The sequence below is a fragment of the Rhinopithecus bieti genome, unplaced genomic scaffold, assembly GCF_001698545.2.
Source record: "Rhinopithecus bieti isolate Rb0 unplaced genomic scaffold, ASM169854v2 scaffold_22439, whole genome shotgun sequence".
Lineage (NCBI taxonomy): Eukaryota > Metazoa > Chordata > Mammalia > Primates > Cercopithecidae > Rhinopithecus > Rhinopithecus bieti.
Window position 1 is genome coordinate 1,693,812 of NW_016810838.1, and position 19,510 is coordinate 1,713,321.

At 41.4% G+C, this 19,510-nt stretch overlaps 1 long non-coding RNA gene across 2 annotated transcripts in view; it reads right to left on the reverse strand.

The window, feature by feature from the left end:
* Positions 1–12,978: 12,978 nt before the first annotated feature.
* The window catches only part of LOC108542778 (uncharacterized), a 12,053-nt gene continuing 5,521 nt past the window's right edge, over positions 12,979–19,510 (reverse strand). For both annotated transcript variants that reach the window (XR_001889364.1, XR_001889363.1), the window contains one exon: positions 12,979–13,468. This is a non-coding gene — a long non-coding RNA (uncharacterized LOC108542778). The remainder of the gene's footprint in view (positions 13,469–19,510) is intronic.

The window sequence follows — 19,510 nt, forward strand, 5'->3', positions numbered from 1 at the left end:
ATCATCAAATTTGGTGAAGAGGTACAAAAAGACAAGTGTTCTAAATATGCTGACCTTTAAGTAATGACAAGAGGCTTTTTAGTAATTATAGTAGCTTTTGGAGTGAAACAAATCAGACCACCTTTTCAACACACAGGTGATATTTTAACAATAGCTACTATAGTAACTTCTTTTAGAAAGAAACATACATTAGAAAATGTGTTTCCAAAAAAATATACTTGGAAAGTTTTCCTTCACTATATGAACTTTTGGAAACCTCAAATAACATAATCATATCTTAAAAAAAGCTCTGAATATCTGCACACACAAAAATCTTGGAAACAGAATTTTCTGTTCACAAATCTTCCAAATGAATTCTATTTTAACTGCACTTGTTAAAGATATAAGAATTGGACAGTTTCCAATTAATTTGTAAGAATAACTGGTTGAGGCCAGGTGCTGTGGCTCATGCCTGTAATCCCAGAACTTTGAGAGGCCAAAGTTGGTGGATCACCTGAAGTCAGGAGTTCAAGGCCAACCTGACCAACATGGTGAAACCTAAAAATACGAAAATTAGCCAGGTGTGGTGGCACGTGCCTGTAATCCCAGCTACTCGGGAGGCTGAGGCAGGAGAATGCTTGAACCTGGGAGGCGGAGGTTGCAGTGAGCCGAGATCGTGCCACTGCACTCCAGCCTGGGCAACAAGAGTGAAACTCCATCTTAAAAATAAACAAACAGGCCAGGCACGGTGGCTCACGCCTGTCATCCTGACACTTTGGGAGGCCGAGACGGTCAGATCAGGAGATCAGGAAATTGAGACCATCCTGGCTAGCACTGTGAAACCCCATCTCTACTAAAAATACAAAAACAAAATTAGCCGGGCGTGGTGGCGGGCGCCCGTGGTCCCAGCTACTCCGGAGGCTGAGGCAGGAGAATGGCGTGAACCTGGGAGGGGGAGCTTGCAGTGAGCCAAGATCGCACCACTGCACTCCAGCCTAAGCAACAGAGCAAGACTCCCTCCCGAAAAACTAATAAAATAAAAAAATAAATAGATAATCATATAGTAATTCAAATCCCTCTTGCAGGGGAATAAGAGAAATGTCAGGGAAAGCTTGAGGGCTACATAACAAATACAAGTGTGGTAAGTTTCTCAACATCATAGTCATTAGGGAAATGCAAATCAAAAGCACAATGAAATGCCTCTTCACACATACATTAGGATGGCTATTATATTAAAAAAAAAGGAAAATAACAAGTGTTGGCTATGATGTGGAGAGATTGGAATTATCATGTGCTACTGGTGGAAATATAAAGTGGTGCTATGGAAAACTTTGGTAGCTTCCCAAAAAGTTAAACATAGAATTACCATACGATCTAGCAATTCCACTTTTAGGTACATATCCAAAGATATTGAAAGCAGAAATTCAAACAGATGCTTATATATTAATGTTCATATTAGCATTATTCACAATATCCAAAAAGTGGAAAGTACCCAAATGTCCATCAACAGATGAATGAATAAACAAAACATGATATATGCATATTAGGAATATTATACAGCTTTAAAAAGGAGGGAAATCCTGACACATACTACAACAGGGATAAACTTTGAAGACATTATGCTAAGTGAAAGATGTCAGACACAAAAGGACAACTATTATATTATTCCAGTTACGTGAGGTACCTAGAATAGTCAAATTCTTAGAGAAAGAAAGTATAAGAGTGGTTAACAGGGGTTGGGGGAAGAGAGGTAGGAAGTTTTTGTTGAATGCATACAGAGTATCAATCTGGGATGATGAAAAACTTCTGGAAATGGATAATGGTGATGGTTGCACAACACTGTGAATTTATTTAATGCCACTGAATTGCACACTTAAGATGGTTAAATGGTAAATTTCATGTATATTTTACCACAATTTTTTTAAAAGCAGAAAAAGGAACAAACGGTGAATATAATCAACCACATGGATGAAAGATGTGCTATCTCAGATAAATGATGGTGAGTGAAAGAATCCAGACACAGAAAGAGTCATAATTCCATTTATAAGTTTGAAATAGGTATATTTATTGTTAAATAAAACTTATAGGAGACCATTGATTTAGACTGAGCTCCTGCACTAGGCCCCAATAGAGCAAATCAAACTGCTGTCATTCGTGCTAAAGTCACCAAATTAAATTGTTTATCTGATCTTCCAAGAAATCAGGAGAGAGAGAGACAATAGCCAAATTCCTAAACAGGCTAGTTTTAGCCTAGTATGTAAGAAAGTCTCCCCAGTTTTAACCCTATAAGGAAAGAAACTTTAAGGCGATCAATCTGCTTTTTGTTCCCTATTTCTGCTTTCTTCAGCCCTTTTCTGCCCATAAAGCCAACTTCCTCTGCTCAGCTCATTGGAACCTTTTCTGAATTTTTAGAGAAGATACTGCTTTGGTTCACAAATCACAAATAGAAACCAATTAGATCATTTAAATTTGTTGTAATTTTGTCTTTTGACACTAACTTACAGTGATAGACATCAGAAGAGTGGTTGCTTGTATCTAGGCTGGGGCAAGTAAGGTTGATTGGAAAGGGGCACAAGGAGAGTGCCCCTTGAGAGTGATGAAAATGTTCCATATCTTGATTGGGGTGGTGGTTACCATTGGTGTGTACACAATTGTCCAAACTCATGGAATTGTACACCTAGTATCTGTGCACTCTATATAAAGGACATGCCAATTAAAAGCAAACAAACAAAACAATATGATGCAAAAAATAAAACCAAAGTAAAAATTTATTTTAGTTAGGAGTAAGAGATACTGTAAAATAAAATGATAGAATGCAATTCTGCTTCAAGACTTTAGGTTTTTCTGAGTAGCCAGAGCTCATTTCTTCACTGCTCAGTTGAATCAACATGAAAAATTCACAACTCTCAAGAAGAACTTAAAGTATTTTGTTATTATTTCTTGGGGCTTTTTTGTTTTGTTTTAACATTTTTTTTTTTTTTTTTTTTGAGACAGTCTCGCTCTGTCACCAAGGCTGGAATGCAGTGGTGCAATCTCAGCTCACTGCAAGCTCTGCCTCCTGGTTTCAGGTGATTCTCCTGCCTCAGCCTCCTGAATAACTGGGATTACAGGTGTGTGCCACCACTCCTGGCTCATTTTTGTATTTTTAGTAGAGATGGGGTTTCACCATGTTGGCCAGGCTGGTACTGAACTCCTGATCTCAAGTGATCCGCCTGCCTTGGCCTCCCAAAGTGCTGGTATTACAGGCGTGAGCCACTGAACCCAGCCTTGTTTTAGCTGTTTATATAAGTTACCATTAATCAGGAAAAGGACTTTAATCTCCTCAACTCCAAAGTATTGCTTTCTGAAGCATCTCCTTTATGGTCTATGTATTCTTAAGAATTTCCTGATTTTAGAAAATACTCCCCCTACATACTCTATGGTAGTCTACTCAGTGAGATATTAATTTCAGTAAACACAAATTTGGTGACAAAAACATTCTGCTTCGTTTTCTGCTGAAAGAGACACAAGCAATTCATTAAATCATCAATGCAAACTGAAATGTAAATCCCCAACCAAACCTTCTCGGAACCACACCCAACTTTCTGGGTAGTAGGGCAGAGCCCGGAGAAATAGGTCAGCTAGGCCTCCAGGGAGCTAGAAAGATAGATGAAAGAGGGAGGATCCCATTCATTTTCAGTGCCATCCACTGTTTTAGAAGCATTACTGTAATTATGTCATTTAAAGAATACAAATAAGAGTATGGAAAAGGGATTCGAACAGAGGTCAAAGAATTCCTTGCCTGTCTTTACCCATCAAGTACAAAAACATTTCTTGGCAGAAGCTGACAATGACAGATTCCAGGAAGGCCTGGGTAGAGGTGGCTGCCAAGAACAGTCACCTCCTAGGAAGTCTAACACCTCCCCCCACCCCAAACAGGTGGCCGGGTCTTTGTAAGACTTGGCTAAACAGCCAATATGAGAAAATGTGTGTTTAATTTTGGAGAAAGGGCCTGCTGTTTTATATGATTATTTTTAATTAGCTATTTTCTGAGGTTTGATTAAATTTGGAAATAATTGCATCTTGGGAACTATTCCAGAACCTCAGATTGTAAACCTAGGGCTGCCTCAGGAATTTGGGGATGGGTTGTCACCCTCTGACCAATTGCCAGTCCTGAAAACAAGCATCCTTTGTCTATAGAAGAGGTTGTGGCCATGCAAATTTTTCTAGTTCTTCTCTGCCTGGAAAGAGAATCCCATCTGGCTGACTTCTCTTTTTTCTCTATTTTCTTGTATGAAATATGCAAAACACAAATGCATGAGCCACCAGAGCAGCAGGCTATGTCTCCTGAATATTGCAGATAAAATGGAAACATGACAAGAAGTTAAAATTTGCCCTTGGAGAAAGCATGCAAAATACACTTTATTTGCATAATGACATTATAACATTTTTAATAAATCCGGAATGGGAATTCAAGTAAATTATAGGGGGAAAAAGAAAATTGCCAGTTGGAAAAAATTCAGTCATAAATAAACTGTAAAGAGAAATCATTTAAGGATCTAGAATATTTAAAACTGGGATGTGAACTCACTGTTTTATAAATAGAAAAACCTGTTTCAGTTTTTGTTTGAGACAGAGTCTTGCTCTGTCGCCCAGGCTGGAATGCAGTGGTGCGGTCTCGGCTCACTGCAGCCTCCGCCTCCCAGGTTCAAGCCATTCTCCTGCCTCAGCCTCCCAGGGAGCTGGGACTACAGGCATGCGCCACCATGCCTGGCTACTTTTTTTTTGTATTTTTAGTAGAGACGAGGTTTCACTATATTGGCCAGGCTGGTCTCGAACTCCTGACCTCAAGTGATCTGCCCGCCTCAACCTCCCAAAGTGCTGGGATTATAGGGGTGAGCCCCATTGCCTGGCCAAAAAACCTGTTTCTTTATAGTGTTAAGATTATGTATCTGACCCATTTCCGTTTATCACTTTGCAATTTACAAAGCACTTTTACACTCATTATACTGTCTGATACTCATGACAATCTATGCGTTAGGTAGGGCAGCTATTATTAGACCTGGTTTATACATGAAGAAACTGAAGTTCAGAACAGTGTTGTTCAAGGTCATACATGAGCTTTAATTGGAACCCACACGCAGGTCTTGACATTCAAAACTCCTGGACTCTTTACACAATATCCCACTGCTTCTATTCTCTTCCTGGAAATATTATGAAACTAAATAAGTTAACCATAGGGCAAACTCCTTAGTTAATTATATTTACAAGCACGAATTTAGAAAGGCTTTACAGTGTGGTGGTAAAGACCACGGAATGTGAAACCACTGCTTAGCTGTGTGACCTGGTGTAAACTACTAAGCATTCTATGCCTCAGTTTACTCTTCTGTAAGATAGGAATAATAAAAGCCCTTATCTAATCCAGGTTTCAAAAGCAACACATGAGTTAATACATGTTAAGCACTTGCTACAGTTCCCAGTTCCCAGTAATCACTTAATAAGTGCAAGGTATTATTGCTTTTGCAAATTAATTTTTGTGTTTAGGTTACTCTGAAAAGAGTAATTGAGATATTTTAAGTAGCTTTGTATGTGTTGTATTACATAGATCCTAAAACTATACAAAATAAAAACTGAAACCAGATATTTCACTATCTCTAGTTTGCTCTTGCCAGCTATAAATATATTTCTCTGTTATCTGATTTGGGATCAGACCTCGGAGTCAAATTAATTTGCCTGAAGTCATAACGAAATACTGTAACTTACATCAACCTTGCATCATCCTACTCTAAGCATCACAGGGACTTCAATGTAATTTGGAACAGCCTTTTGCCCTTTCCAAAAAAATGGTCAAACACTTCGCTTGCTGAAGTACATTTATTATGTAGAACATTATTTCGATATCAGGTCCCCTTAGGGAAATATTAAGTAGCAGACTTGGTAAAAACTGCCCTCAAGATTCAGTGTAACAACAGGCAAATATACAGTCAAATCATTGAGTCTTTTTGCATCACAATGCAAGGATGCTCTCAAAAATTCTGGGCCAGGTGGAAAGAACACAGGAATAGCCTGAAGGGGATTCTATCAGATAAATGAAGAACTAGTTGGACATGAAAAAGAATGGTGGCATTCAAGAATTAGCAACTGAGTTTCCAAAGTCTATGAATCCATAGTGATGGGGGTGGTGACAGGGGAGAGGAGGGATAAAGAGAAAGGAAGGCTTTTCTATGTGGAAGAATGACAGCTAATAAACGTTCAATGAACGCTGGAAATTCACCATTTTGCAACCCCAGTGTTATAATTAATTAAAGCAAGAATTATCTGAACCAGTGGTTCTCAAATATCAGTGTGCATCAGAATCACCTACAGGCTTGTTAAAACACAGATTACTGGATGCCACCCCAGAGTTTTAATTCAGCAGGTCTGAGGTGGGCCCCAAGAATTTGCTTTTCTATCAAGCTCCCAGTTTATGCCAGTTCCAGAACAACACTTGGAGAACCACTTATCTAAACAATCAGGTGATGGGTTGTTGAAGAACAGGATATTCACACAAACAAGCATTCTTCTTTTAATGTAATACTGTTTAACTTCATAAACATTCCAGCATTCTAAACTAAACTAAACTAAAATAACAGAAAGTGCAAATCGAGTTTACGTACAGAAGGTTCTTGAACTTTCATTGATGGCAGTGACTCTTCACTTTGCTGACAATGAAGAGTTCTACAGTTTGTTTAGCAAACACTTTGAAAACTATCACACTTAGGCTGGGCACAGTGGCTCACGCCTGTAGTCCTAGCACTTTGGGAGGCCAAGGCAGGTGGATCACGAGGTTAGGAGTTCAAGACCAGACCAGCCCGGCCAAGATGGTGAAACCTCATCTCTACTAAAAACACAAAAATTACCTAGGCATGATGGCAGGCACCTGTAATCCCAGCTACTTGGGAGGCTGAGGCAGAGAATTGCTTAAACCTGGGAGATGGAGATTGCAGTGAGCCGAGATTGCGCGACTGCACTCCAGCCTGGGCGACAGAGCAAGATTCCATCTTAAAAAAAAAAAAAGGCTGGGTGCGGTGGCTCATACCTGTAATTCCAGCACTTTGGGAGGCTGAGGTCAGGAGTTCAAGACCAGCCTGACCAACATGGAGAACTCCATCTCTACTAAAAATACAAAATTAGCCAGGTGTGGTGGTGCATGCCTGCAATCCCAGCTATTCAGGAGGCTGAGGCAGGAGAATTGCTTGAACCCGGGAGGCAGAGGTTGTGGTGAGCAGAAATTGCACCTTTGCACTCTAGCCTGGGCAACAAGAGCGAAACTCTGTCTCAAAAAAAAAAAAAAAAAAAAAAAATTCCAAACACTTCTCATGCCAACTGATACCCCTACGTTGGACACAACTAAGAATGGCAGCAGAATGCTGTGTCACTATGTACAGAAACAAGACAATCTGAAGCTAAATCTGCTGCAAAGTCAACAGGTCCAGCCTCACAGTGCATGCCCTGAACTGTAGCTGCTCAAAAGGCATCTTCCCCAACAGCCTCAATGCCAAGCAAGGAGCATCAAAAGTGTGTCTCAATTTGTTTTGTCCTTTTTACAAACCATGATATATACAGTATCAACTGGCCACTGAGTATAAATTTTGACTCTCGAAAAACTTACTAATAGCCTACTGACTAGGAGCCTTACTAATAATATAAACAGTCTATTAACACGTATTTTGTATCTCATATGTCCTTTTTTTTTTGAGATGAAGTTTCACTCTGTTGCCCAGGCTGGAATGCAGTGGTGCGATCTCGGCTCACCACAACCTCCGCCTCCCAGGTTCAAATGATTCTCCTGCCTCAGCTTCCCAAGTGGCTGGGACTACAGGTGCGTGCCACCACACCCAGCTAATTTTTGTATTTTTGGTAGAGACAGGGTTACACCATGTTGGCCAGGCTGGTCTCGAACTCCTGACCTCAGGTGACCCGCCTGCCTTGGCTTCCCAAAGGGCTGAGATTACAGGTATGAGCCATCTTGCCCACCCCTTATAGGTCTTATATACTGTGTATAAGTATATACTTATATTCTTACAATAAAGTAAACTAGAGGAAAGAAAATTGTGTGTGTGTATGTGTGTGTTTTTGAGACGGAGTCTCACTCTGTTGCCCAGGCTGGAGGGCAGTGGCACAATCTCGGCTCACTGCAAGCTCCGCCTCCCGGGTTCACACCATTCTCCTGCCTCAGCCTCCCGAGTACCTGGGACTACAGGCGCCCACCACCATGCCCGGCTAATTTTTTGTACTTTTAGTAGAGACGGGGTTTCACCGTGTTAGCCAGGATGGTCTCGATCTCCTGACCTCGTGATCCACCCGCCTCGGCCTCCCAAAGTGCTAGGATTACAGGCGTGAGCCACCGTGCCCGGCCAGGAAAGAAAATGTTATTGAGAAAATCATAAGGGGCTGGGGGCGGTGGCTCATGCCTGTAATCCTAGCACTTTGAGAGACTGAGGCAGGCGGATCACTTGAGGCCAGGAGTTCAAGACCAGCCTGGTAAACATGGGGAAACCCCATCTCTACTGAAAATACAAAAAATTAGCTGGGCGTGGTGGCACGTGCCTGTAATTCCAGCTACTCAGGAGGCTGAGGCACAAGAATCACTTGAACCTGGTAGGCGGAGGTTGCAGTGAGCTGAGATCATGCCTTTGCACTCCAGCCTGGGCAACAGAGCAAGACTCCATCTCAAAAAAAAAAAAATGAAAAAAAAGGGGGTGGAGGTCTTGAACTAAATGTTTTCCATAATGGCAGACGGTTACAAAGCCTGAAGAAATTAGGCTGGAAGACATTACTGCATGCTGTAGCTAAGAAATCAAAAAATAGCAATAGAGAGACACTATCTCCAGTGAAAATTATTTTTATAACATTGCATCAGAGATTTCTTTTTCTAAGAAAGACGCTTGTCTTAGCAATATAGATTTTAAAATAATGTGAAAGATAAATGTTTTAAGATAAGTTTAAAAAAATCAATGTTGCCGCAGCCACTCTGCTTTATATGGGGAACTAGGAATCACTTTACTCTGCAAAAATAAACTAAATAAATTAACTCAGTTCTTTTGAACTGAGTGTTACTTTCTCGCTGGATGTAAAACCACAAACCACTTTTGTAAAATTCTTTGTGTGATAATGAGGTAGATTAAGGGAGATCTTTTCAGAAAATATATGTTTCTTTGCTCGGTACTATCAGTAAAAAGCAGCTAGTTGACAATGCAGTTCGGATAGGTCCCAGGTTACTCTCCTTAAGGAATCCCTATTCCAGTCTTGAGGCTGTTCTGAGGAACAAATGGACTTACAGCTGCAGTAGGCATAATTTCAACGGTGCCTCAAAGACCACCTCTCCGGCTCCTGCCTTTTTTACATGAATCTCATTAAAGATTTTGATGGGCATCCACGGGGAAAAGTTGGTTCCCCAAAGAAAAGCTCCCACTGGAAGAAGGGGAAGGTACAGGCAAAAATACAGATTGCATGTCCGCGTTTGGTTCAGTGAAATTAGAATCTCTGAGGAAATGGGAGTTCAGAATTAGACAAGTGAGGGGCTCAGGCAGCATTTGGGCAAGGAATAGGGAGACAAGTCATAGAGGTAGCCAATGGGCAGTATGGGTGGAGGGAAGCTCCGGGTAGTCTGAAGGCTCAGCCTGCCTGTCAGGTGGGGAAGGAGAAGGTGCCAGAGAAACAGGGCCTGCTTTCACTTTTGCTATGTTGCAAGTGCATTATAAATATCACTTTCAGCCAAGCTGATAAGGCTGAAATTATGCAGTTCTGGGCTTAACGTTTTTATGTCTTTTTATCCCATGCCTCAATCAGCATTGCCTTCCCCTCCCACTTCCTCCCACTCTTCTACCCCAGTAAGATACCCTTTTGTCACTTGCTGTCATAGCAGTGGGTTGTAGAGCCAGGAAAGTAGGGCAAAGTGAAGGCTTTGAAGGGCTGAGGCCTATTTTACTTGGTCTGCAGTATCCAGTTCCTTACTTCTCATCTCCAAGGGCCATAGGAATTATCCCAGTGGTCCCAAACTCTAGTTGGGATCTGCCTTTAGATGGAAAGCCAAAGTCAGATGTGCCAGTTGAGAACCAAGAGGGGAAAGTGTGTCCGGCCTTTTTGGCTCATCTGCATTCCATGATAATGATACACAAAGAAACACATAATTAAAGACATTCCAAGGTGCACATAAGCATGCACGCTTATTTACCTGGTTTTGAGAAGATGTTTTAATTTTTTTTTTTGAGACGGAGTCTCGCTCTGTCGCCCAGGCTGGAGTGCAGTGGTGCGATCTCGGCTCACTGCAAGCTCCGCCTACCGGGTTCACGCCATTCTCCTGCCTCAGCCTTCTGAGTAGCTGGGACTGCAGGAACCCGCCACCACGCCAGGCTAATTTTTTTTTTTTTTTTTTTTTTGTATTTCTATAGAGACGGGGTTTCACCGTGTTAACCAGGATGGTCTCGATCTCCTGACCTCTTGATCCACCCGCCTCGGCCTCCCAAAGTGCTGGGATTATAGGCGTGAGCCACCGCCCCCGGCCATATTTTAATATTTCATAGTTTTAAAAGTTTACAAAATTGTACAAAATAGCCTTTTCTTTTTCCTCTGATGGTGTTAACTTAGCATGGGCCACATTTTTCAATTTAATTAATTTATTAATTTATTTATTTTTTGAGATGGAGTCTCGCTTTGTTCCCGGCTGGAGTGCTGTGGCGGGATCTCGACTCACTGCAACCTCCGCCTGCCGTGTTCAAGCTATTCTCCTACCTCAGCCTCCCGAGTAGCTGGGACTACAGGCACGTGCCACCACACCCAGCTGATTTTTGTATTTTTAGTAGAGATGGGGTTTCACCATGTTGGCCAGGCTGGTCTGGAACTGCTGACCTCGTGATCCTCGCGCCTCGGCCTCCCAAAGTGCTGGGATTACAGGCGTGAGCCGCCGTGCCTGGCCTAGGTCTCATTTTTTTAGGGTGCCCAAACATACAGTGGAACATGCAATGCATATATTACAAACACAGAAATGTGTTTTTGGTTTCATGAACGTAGGTCAAGGATCCATTTTTCTAGCACTGAGTTTTAAGGGTAAGAGTTGAATAGTGACTAATGATCATACTTACCTCCTAAAAACAAAATGCAGATGAACAAGAAAGGGATTGAGCAAGGGGACCTCTTCAAGTCACAGCCTACCATCAGCCCCAGCTGGACCTGACAATAGCCTCACACACTGATGTCCCTCGAAAGATTAAAAACCAAAGATATTGGGACTTGCCTCTTGTGAACATTCTCATTTTTCGAAAAGATAAATCTGAAACAGCAACGTACGTATAGTCCTTGACATGAGGAGCTACTGGGATGGAGTAAAGCAAGAGCTGAGCTTGGAGTTTATTGACAGCTTTGTACTGGGTGATGTAGGTAGGACAGAGGGCTTACAATCACTGGGCCTCAGTTTTCTCCTCAGAAAATTGGGGATCTTAACACCTTTCTCACAAAATAAAATGTAAGTAAGGTACCTGGGATGTGCGATGCTCCAAACTGCTAATATCCTTTCCCCACAGCCAAAGCAATTATTCGAAAAAGGCAGCATGGGGTAATTACAGCATGGCCTATGTATGAAGAATGAAACAGAGGGCTGGCCTGGCATGGTGTCTCATGCCTGTAATCCCAGCACTTTGGGAGGCCGAGGAGGGCAGATCACGTGAGGTCAGGAGTTTGAGACCAGCTGGGCAACATAGTGAAACCTGTCTCTACTAAAAATCCAAAAATTAGCAGGGCGTGGTGGCACATGCCTATAATCTCAGCTACTGGGGAGGCTGAGGCAGGAAAATAACTTGAATCCAGGAGGCGGAGGTTGCAGTGAGCCAAGATTGCCCCACTGCACTACAGCCTGGGTGACAGAGTGAGACTGTTTCAAACAAACAAACAAACAAACAAACAAAACCAAGAATGAAGCAGAAGGTAATGGCAACATGAGGGAGCTCCAGGTTGATGATTTTGATTTACTCAATAAAGTAAAAGTCAAGGTCAGGAAAAAAGGCACTTGGAAATGGATGGGAAATAAGGTACAAGAAAAGAGAAAACACTAAAGATTGATGTATAGAGTAGATTTCTGGGTGATATTGAGCACCCCTTTGAGGCTTGAGATTAGGAAGTTAAGGTGACCCCAAGTGGTGCAATTGCATGATTCTCTAGCAATGCTTGGGTACACAGGTGCACACACAGAACTAGTGGATGTTTGACGTTATTTGAGACTGGACTTTTTGCAAGGCAAGTGTGGCACATGGAGAGAGGCAAGGAACTGGAAAGTATGTTCAAACACATAATAATAATAATTATTATTATTATGAAATTTAAGCTAAAGAGAAGACAGCAAGAGATTGCTCTGAAAACAGGAGAGTTATTGATATTCATTTCACCTCTGATGTGAATTATGTTACCCCCTTAGAAGGCAGAAGCAGTTAACACCAACTCTGTTTTTTAAATTTTTATTTATTTATTTTTTGAGATAGGGTCTCACTCTGTCCCCCAGGCTGGAGTACAGTGGCATTATCTTGGCTCATGTAACCTCTGTCTCCTGGGTTCAAGTGATCCTCCTGCCACAGACTCCCAAGTAGCTGGAATTACAGGTACCCCCCACCACGCCTGGCTAATTTTTGTATTTTTTTTTTTTTTTTTTTTTTTACTAGAGACAGGGTTCACAGCATGTTGACCAGGCTGGTCTCAAACTCCTGACCTCAAGTGATCCACCTGCTTTGGCCTCCCAAAGTGCTGGGATTACAGGCAGGAGCCACTGTACCCAACCCCAACTTTGTTTTGAAATAATAATATTTTATCTCCATCATATTAGTAGCTAAACCCAAAGGTTTATCAACAGTATAATACAACATGAGCAAGAACAGTTTATTTTAGGAATATACAAGTGCTTAAATATTACATTAAATGATTGCATTAAATAATGATTTAATGATTTAATGATTGCATTAAAAATGATTACATTAAATAAAGAATTACCAAATGATCATATCATCAGATGCTGTTATCAGTTATCTATTGCTGTGTAACAAACCACCCGAAAACTTTGTAGCATAAAGTAACCAATGGTTTCTACTCATAGATTCTGTGAGTCACTAATCAGAACAGAGCACAGCAGGGACAATTTATCTCTCCACAATGTTGAGAGCCTCAGCTAAAAAGACTCAAAGTCTGGAGTGACTTGATTGCTGAGCGACAGAATCATCTAGAGGCATCATTCACTTGTTTGGTACTTGAAGCTGGATATTGTTTCGGACCTCAGCTGGGCTATCAGATGGAAAACTTACATGTGGCCTCTCCAGGTGCTTTCTCCAGGGGTTCACTGAGCTTTCCCTTAGCATGACTGATGGGTTCCAAGAATGAGCATTCCAAGAGAAGAAGGTGGAAGTGTATGGCATTTTTATGATCCAGCCTCATAAATAACATAGTAGCCCTTCTGCAGTACTTATTTGTCCAGGCAGTCACAGAGATCTTCCTAGGTTCAAGAAAACAGGATATAGACCCCACCAATACGTATTAGTCAGTCAGTGTTCTTTAGAAAAACAGAACCAATAATATACATACAAGAGGAGATTTATTATGGGAATTGGCTCATGCAATTACGGAGGCTGAGAAGTCCCATGATACATTGCCTGCAAGCTGGTGAAGCAGGGAAGCTAGTGGTATAATTCAGTCTGAGCCCAAAGTCCTGAGACCCAAGGGATCCAATAATGTAACTCTCAGCCTGAGGCAAGGGCTGAGAAACCAGGGGCCTCTGGTTGAAGTCTTAGAGTTGGAATGCCCAAGAACCTGGAGTTCTGATGCTTAGGGGTAGCAAAAGCTGCGGTCACACCTCTAGAAGAGAGAACACATTTGCCTTGCCTCTGCCTTTTTGTTCTATCGGGGCCCTCGGTGAATATGATGGCGGCTGCCCAGGTTGGATGAGGGCAGATATTCCTTACTTCGTCCACTAATTCAATGCCCATCTCCTCCAGAAACACCTTCACAGACATATCCAGAAATAATGTTTTACCAGATGTCTAGGGTTCCCTTAATTCAGTCAAACTGACACCTAAAATTACCATCACAAGTCCACCCCTTGTCCACTTGTCACACGTATGTCTCCTTTTCAAAATTTTAATTAATTATTATTATTATTTTGCCAAAGCCAAATACTTCTGAACCATATGCGTCTCCTTAAGCCATACTTAATCTTCAAATAAAGATAGTAACAAGCTGGGTGTGGTGGCTCACTCCTGTAATCCCAACACTTTGGGGGGCTGAGGTAGGAGGATCTCTTGAGCCTAAGAGTTCCAGAGCAGCCTGGGCAACATAGTGAGACCATGTCTCTACCAAAATAAAATAAAATAAATTAGCCAGGTCTGGTGGTCCCAGATACAGGGGACTAAAGTGGGAGGATTGCTTGAGCCCAGGAGTTCAAGGCTGCAGTGAGCCGTGATTGTGCCACTGCACTCCAGCCTGGGCAACAGAGTGAGAACCTGTCAGAAAGAAAGAGAGAAAGAGAAGGAAGGAAGGAAAGAAGGAAGGAAGGAAGGAAGGAAGGAAGACAGGCAGGCAGGCAGGCAGGCAATAACAAAGTCATAGTTCCACCTAACATGATACAATTATCCTGTGTACAACTGAAAACACACTAGTCCCTTCTCCAGTAGAGGAGGTAAAGTTCTTGAGTGATGTTTACTCTTCTCCTGATATTCCATAATTTAAATATCATGATATAAAATTATGAATACTTAAAAATATTGATATAGCCGGGTGCGATGGCTCACGCCTGTAATCCCAGCACTTTGGGAGGCCAAGGTGGGTGGATCACAAGTTCAGGAGATCGAGACCATCTTGGCTAACACGGTGAAACCCCATCTCTACTAAAAATACAAAAACAAAATTAGCCGGGCTTGGTGGTGGGCACCTGTAGTCCCAGCTACTCGGGAGGCTGAGGTGGGAGAATGGCATGAACCCAGGAGGCGGAGCTTGCAGTGAGCCAAGATCGCACCACTGCACTCCAGCCTGGGCAAAAGAGTGACACTCTGTCTCAAAAAAAAAAAAAAAAAAAAAAAAAAAAAAAAAAAAAAAAAAAAGATAGATAGATAGATAGATAGATAGATAGATAGATACATAGGAAGATATAAAGTCAAAACAGCTAGCTTATCTTACATGATAAAGGAATAAGAGGGAAAAAAACCTGCCTTTGCTTAATATGTGTATATATACACACAAATGTATTTTTGGGGGGTGGGGGACAGGGTCTTACTCTGTTGCCCAGGCTGGAGTGCAGTGGCACAATCTTGGCTCACTGTCACCTATACCTTGCTGGCTTAGGTGATCCTCCTGCTTTAGCCTCTTGAGTAGCTGGAACTACAGGCACATACTACCACACCCAGCTAATTTTTGTATTTTTAGTAGAGACAGAGTTTTGCCATGTTGGCCAGACTGGTCTCAAACTCCTGGGCTCAAGCAATCTGCCCGCTTTATCTTCCTAAAGTGCTGGGATTACAGGTATGAGCCACCGCGCCTGGCCACAAATATATTCTTAACAAAATAGGGAGAAAATTATTTTGACAATTATAGTCCTTGACTCTATAACTGGTTACATGGTTGTAGCTGTTGTTTATAGTTAACTTCTATTATCTATTCTGTATTCTCTCTGCCTTCAGTAAGCACCTCAACTGATCATGGTTCTTTACTTGGTGGGGTCACCCAAATCTTCGTTCCTGAAGGATCTGGGCCATTTGAAGTCCTGCCTGATTTGAGTTGTAGTTTCCCATTGACTTTAATCACAGGGCATGGTAATACTACGAGGTACCCCAAGGGATCTCCTGTATTCCAGACATATTATTTCTTACCAGCATTGTGGAGTATCCAATTTGGTAGTCCAGATCAATCATCCCAGCCAACACCATAACTCCCTTCTTGGTCTGTTGACCCAGAGTCTGAAGGCACCCAAAGGGAGCAGGTAGTAGTCTTACTTATAATTTAATGAAATCATTGTTGTGTCTCCTGATTAAAGCATTCCTCCCTATGGAACTAAAGACCTTTGGGTCAGCAGAGCATGTCTTGGGAACAGGAAGCAAAAATTTTGCTAGTGGATCACTAGGGGTAATGGTGAGTGCTGCCACCTCCATTTCCACCTCTTGATCGCTGGACCCATGAATTCTATTTCCGGGAGAAACAGTACCACATACTGGATGCTGATTCAGAAGAATATACAGCCTTCTGGAGAACTTTGCCCCAGCTCTATAAGGTATTGTCATGTAATGGGCAATATAACTGTATCTTCAAAAGGCCATTCCACCATTCTATCAAGCCAGCTGCTTCAAGATGATGGGGTCATTGTAAGACCAGTGAACTCCATGAGTATGAGCCCACTGCTGCATTTCTTTAGCTCTGAAGTGAGTTCCTCGGTCAGTCCACAGATGACAGTTTTGGTGTAAGCAATACAGACAGTGTCAAGCATGTGAAATGCGAGATACTGTGGCCATCTTAAAAAACAATCTGCTATAGATACTGAAAAATCATCTCATAACATTCAGCAGCTTTTCCTTTTGAAAGCTCTTAGATCAAAATAAATAGAAGGATGAACATATATGCAAAATAATTGAAAGCAGCATCCCAAAGAAATACTTGTGCACCCAGGTTCATAGCAGCATTATTCACAATAGGTCAAACAACCCAAGTCTCTGAGGTTACATTGATCTGAGATTTATTCACCTCGGATGAATAGTGATCTGCTGAATAAACAAATGTGTTATATACATACAATGGAAAATTATTCAGCCTTAAAAAGGAAGGAGATTCTGACACATGCTACAACATGGATGAAGCTTGAGGATATTATTCAACCTTAAGTGAAACAAGCCAGTCACAAAAAGACAAACACTGTATGATTCTACTTATATGAGGTATCTAGAGCAGTCAAATTCATAGAAACAGAAAGTAGAATGGTGGTTCCCAGGGCTTGGCGGGGGAGGGGAAATGGAGAGTTGTTGTTCAATGGGTTCAGAGTTTCAGTTTTGCAAGATGAAAATAATTCTTGTGATTGATTACACAATAATGTAGATATACTTAACACTACTAAACTATATATTCTAAATTGGTTAAGGGCTGGTCTGAGTGCAGTAGTGTATACAACTAATTGATTACAACTAGTTACAGATTTCTTTGCTCCTTCTCCACTCCCACTGCTTCACCTGACTAGCTTTAAAAAAAGTAAAATAAAAGGTTAAGATGATAAATTTTGTGTTATGTGTATTTTATCGCTTTTTCTTTTCTTTTTGAAACAGAGTCTAGCTCTGCTGCTCAGGCTGGAGGGCAGTGGCATGATCTCCGATCATGGGGCAACCTCCACCTCCCAGGCTCAAGTGATCCTCGCACATCAGCCTCCCGAGTAGCTGGGATAACAGGCATGTGCCTCCATGCCCAGCTATATTTGGTATTTTTAGTAGAGACGGGGTTTCATCATGTTGGCCAGGCTGGTCTCAAACTCCTGACCTCAGGTGATCCGCCCACCTTGGCCTCCCAAAATGCTGAGATTACAGGAGTGAACCACCTCACCCAGCCTGTATCACAATTTTTAAAAAGAAATAGAAAATTTTCTAGATATGTTAAAGAATGCTATGGCAGATATTGCATATTAGTATGCTCTAGAATGAACATAAGGCAGAAGCTTAAAAAACTACATTTTCTAGACTCTCCTGTGGCTAGGGCTTGAGATGTGATTTGCATCCCACGAAACAGAAGCATTTGTTGAGACTGATTTGAAACTGAGTCACATGTAGACAGAGGTGATATCAAGAGGATCTGCTTTGCTGGGGTAGACTGTGGCAGAGGTGGCATGGTCTGCAGCCAGTTCTTGTGCAGCAGCTTATTAATTTGGCAGATGACTTCCTGATTCAGCAGCCTTCAACATCAGTGATGGCTGCATTCCCAATTTTGGTCAAGGTAGAGTAGTAATGGGGTCCAGGAGTTGCTCCTGAATCCTTAGTCTAAGTTCTAATCCTCCAGCATTTATAAAAAGGCTGAAGGCAAAATATCATAGTTTGCATATAAAATGATTGTATTTTGTAGAGAATCAGAGACGTTATTTCAGAAAGAAAACTATTAGAACTAATGAAAAGTTAAAGTGGCCAGATTTAAGCCAACTACATGAAAAACAATACTTTTCTTTAACCCAGCAATAATCACATAGAAATGTAGATTAAAATCCCACTTTAAATGATAACAAACTTGATAAGAATCAGGAATAAATTTATAAGAAATGCACTAGACTTATTCAGCACACAGGTTTCATTTCAGTCCTCTTTCCCTCTGTTCCACATTCTCTGAACTAAATCAATAAACAACTCAAAGGAATATTATAATGAAATATTTCATGAGAACTGTAGTCTCAGTAGTAAGGAAACCCATTTTTGCCTGATCAGCTGAGCAAATTAAAATTCAATTCTTCTTTAACCGTTACTATTTTCCATCCCAATATTTTGTTTTTGTTTTAACTTCTATGTTAGACTTAAGAAAACAAAAACTCTACACCCCATAAATCAAGGCAAACTTTTTCAGTTTTAGAGAAAAGAAGTTAAGAGGAAAACAATTCTGAAGAAGCAATGTTTCTGCCTCGGGGAGAGAAACCTTTAATACAATCCTTATGAAACTGTGTTCCTGGCGTTCCCTTCATAAATCATGCATGTATAAGTAATTTTCAAAGATTTTGGGAAATGAGCTGTTGCACAAGGGATGATGGGATGTGTTATTTTGCTTCTGTATTTTTCTTTCTCTTTCCCTTTTTTACAGTTGCTGGTCATTTATTGGTCAAAAAATAAAGAGGGTGTCTGTCAGAAGCAGTCAAAAAATAATAGGTCTGATGAAATATGGATGCCTGAGCTATATTTATCATAAGTAAACTATGTTTAAGAAACATAGCCAAGGCTGGGCGTGGTGGCTCACGCCTGTAATCCCAGCACTTTGGGAGGCCGAGGTGGGCAGATCATTAGGTCAGGAGTTCGAGACCACCCTGGCCAACATAATGAAATCCTGTCTCTACTAAAAATACAAAAATTAGCAGGGCATGGTGGCGTATGCCTGTAGTCCCACTACTCGAGAGGCTGAAGCAGGAGAATTGCTTGAACCCAGGAGGCAGAGGTTGTGGTGAGCCAAGATTGTGCCATTGCACCCCAGCCTGGGCAACAGAGCAAGGCTCTGTCTCAAAAAAAAAAAGGAAAGAAACATAGCCAAAATGATGGTAAACTGCAAGCTCTTCCCTTATAGATTGAGAGCCACATCAATTTCTCCACATTTTTTAAAGAAATAAATCACTTTGGAAAATTATAGATATATTTCTATAATCAATAAATTTGAGGTATTTATATGGATTCATCATAATTAAAAATATTAGTTGTTATCCTATAAAACAATATACATATACAAATCAGTTGGGTCCCCTGGGAAGCAGATGCTGAGCTGAAGTTAAGAATGCAAAAGGCGGCCAGGTGCGGTGGCTCACGTCTGCAATCCCAACACTTTGGGAGGC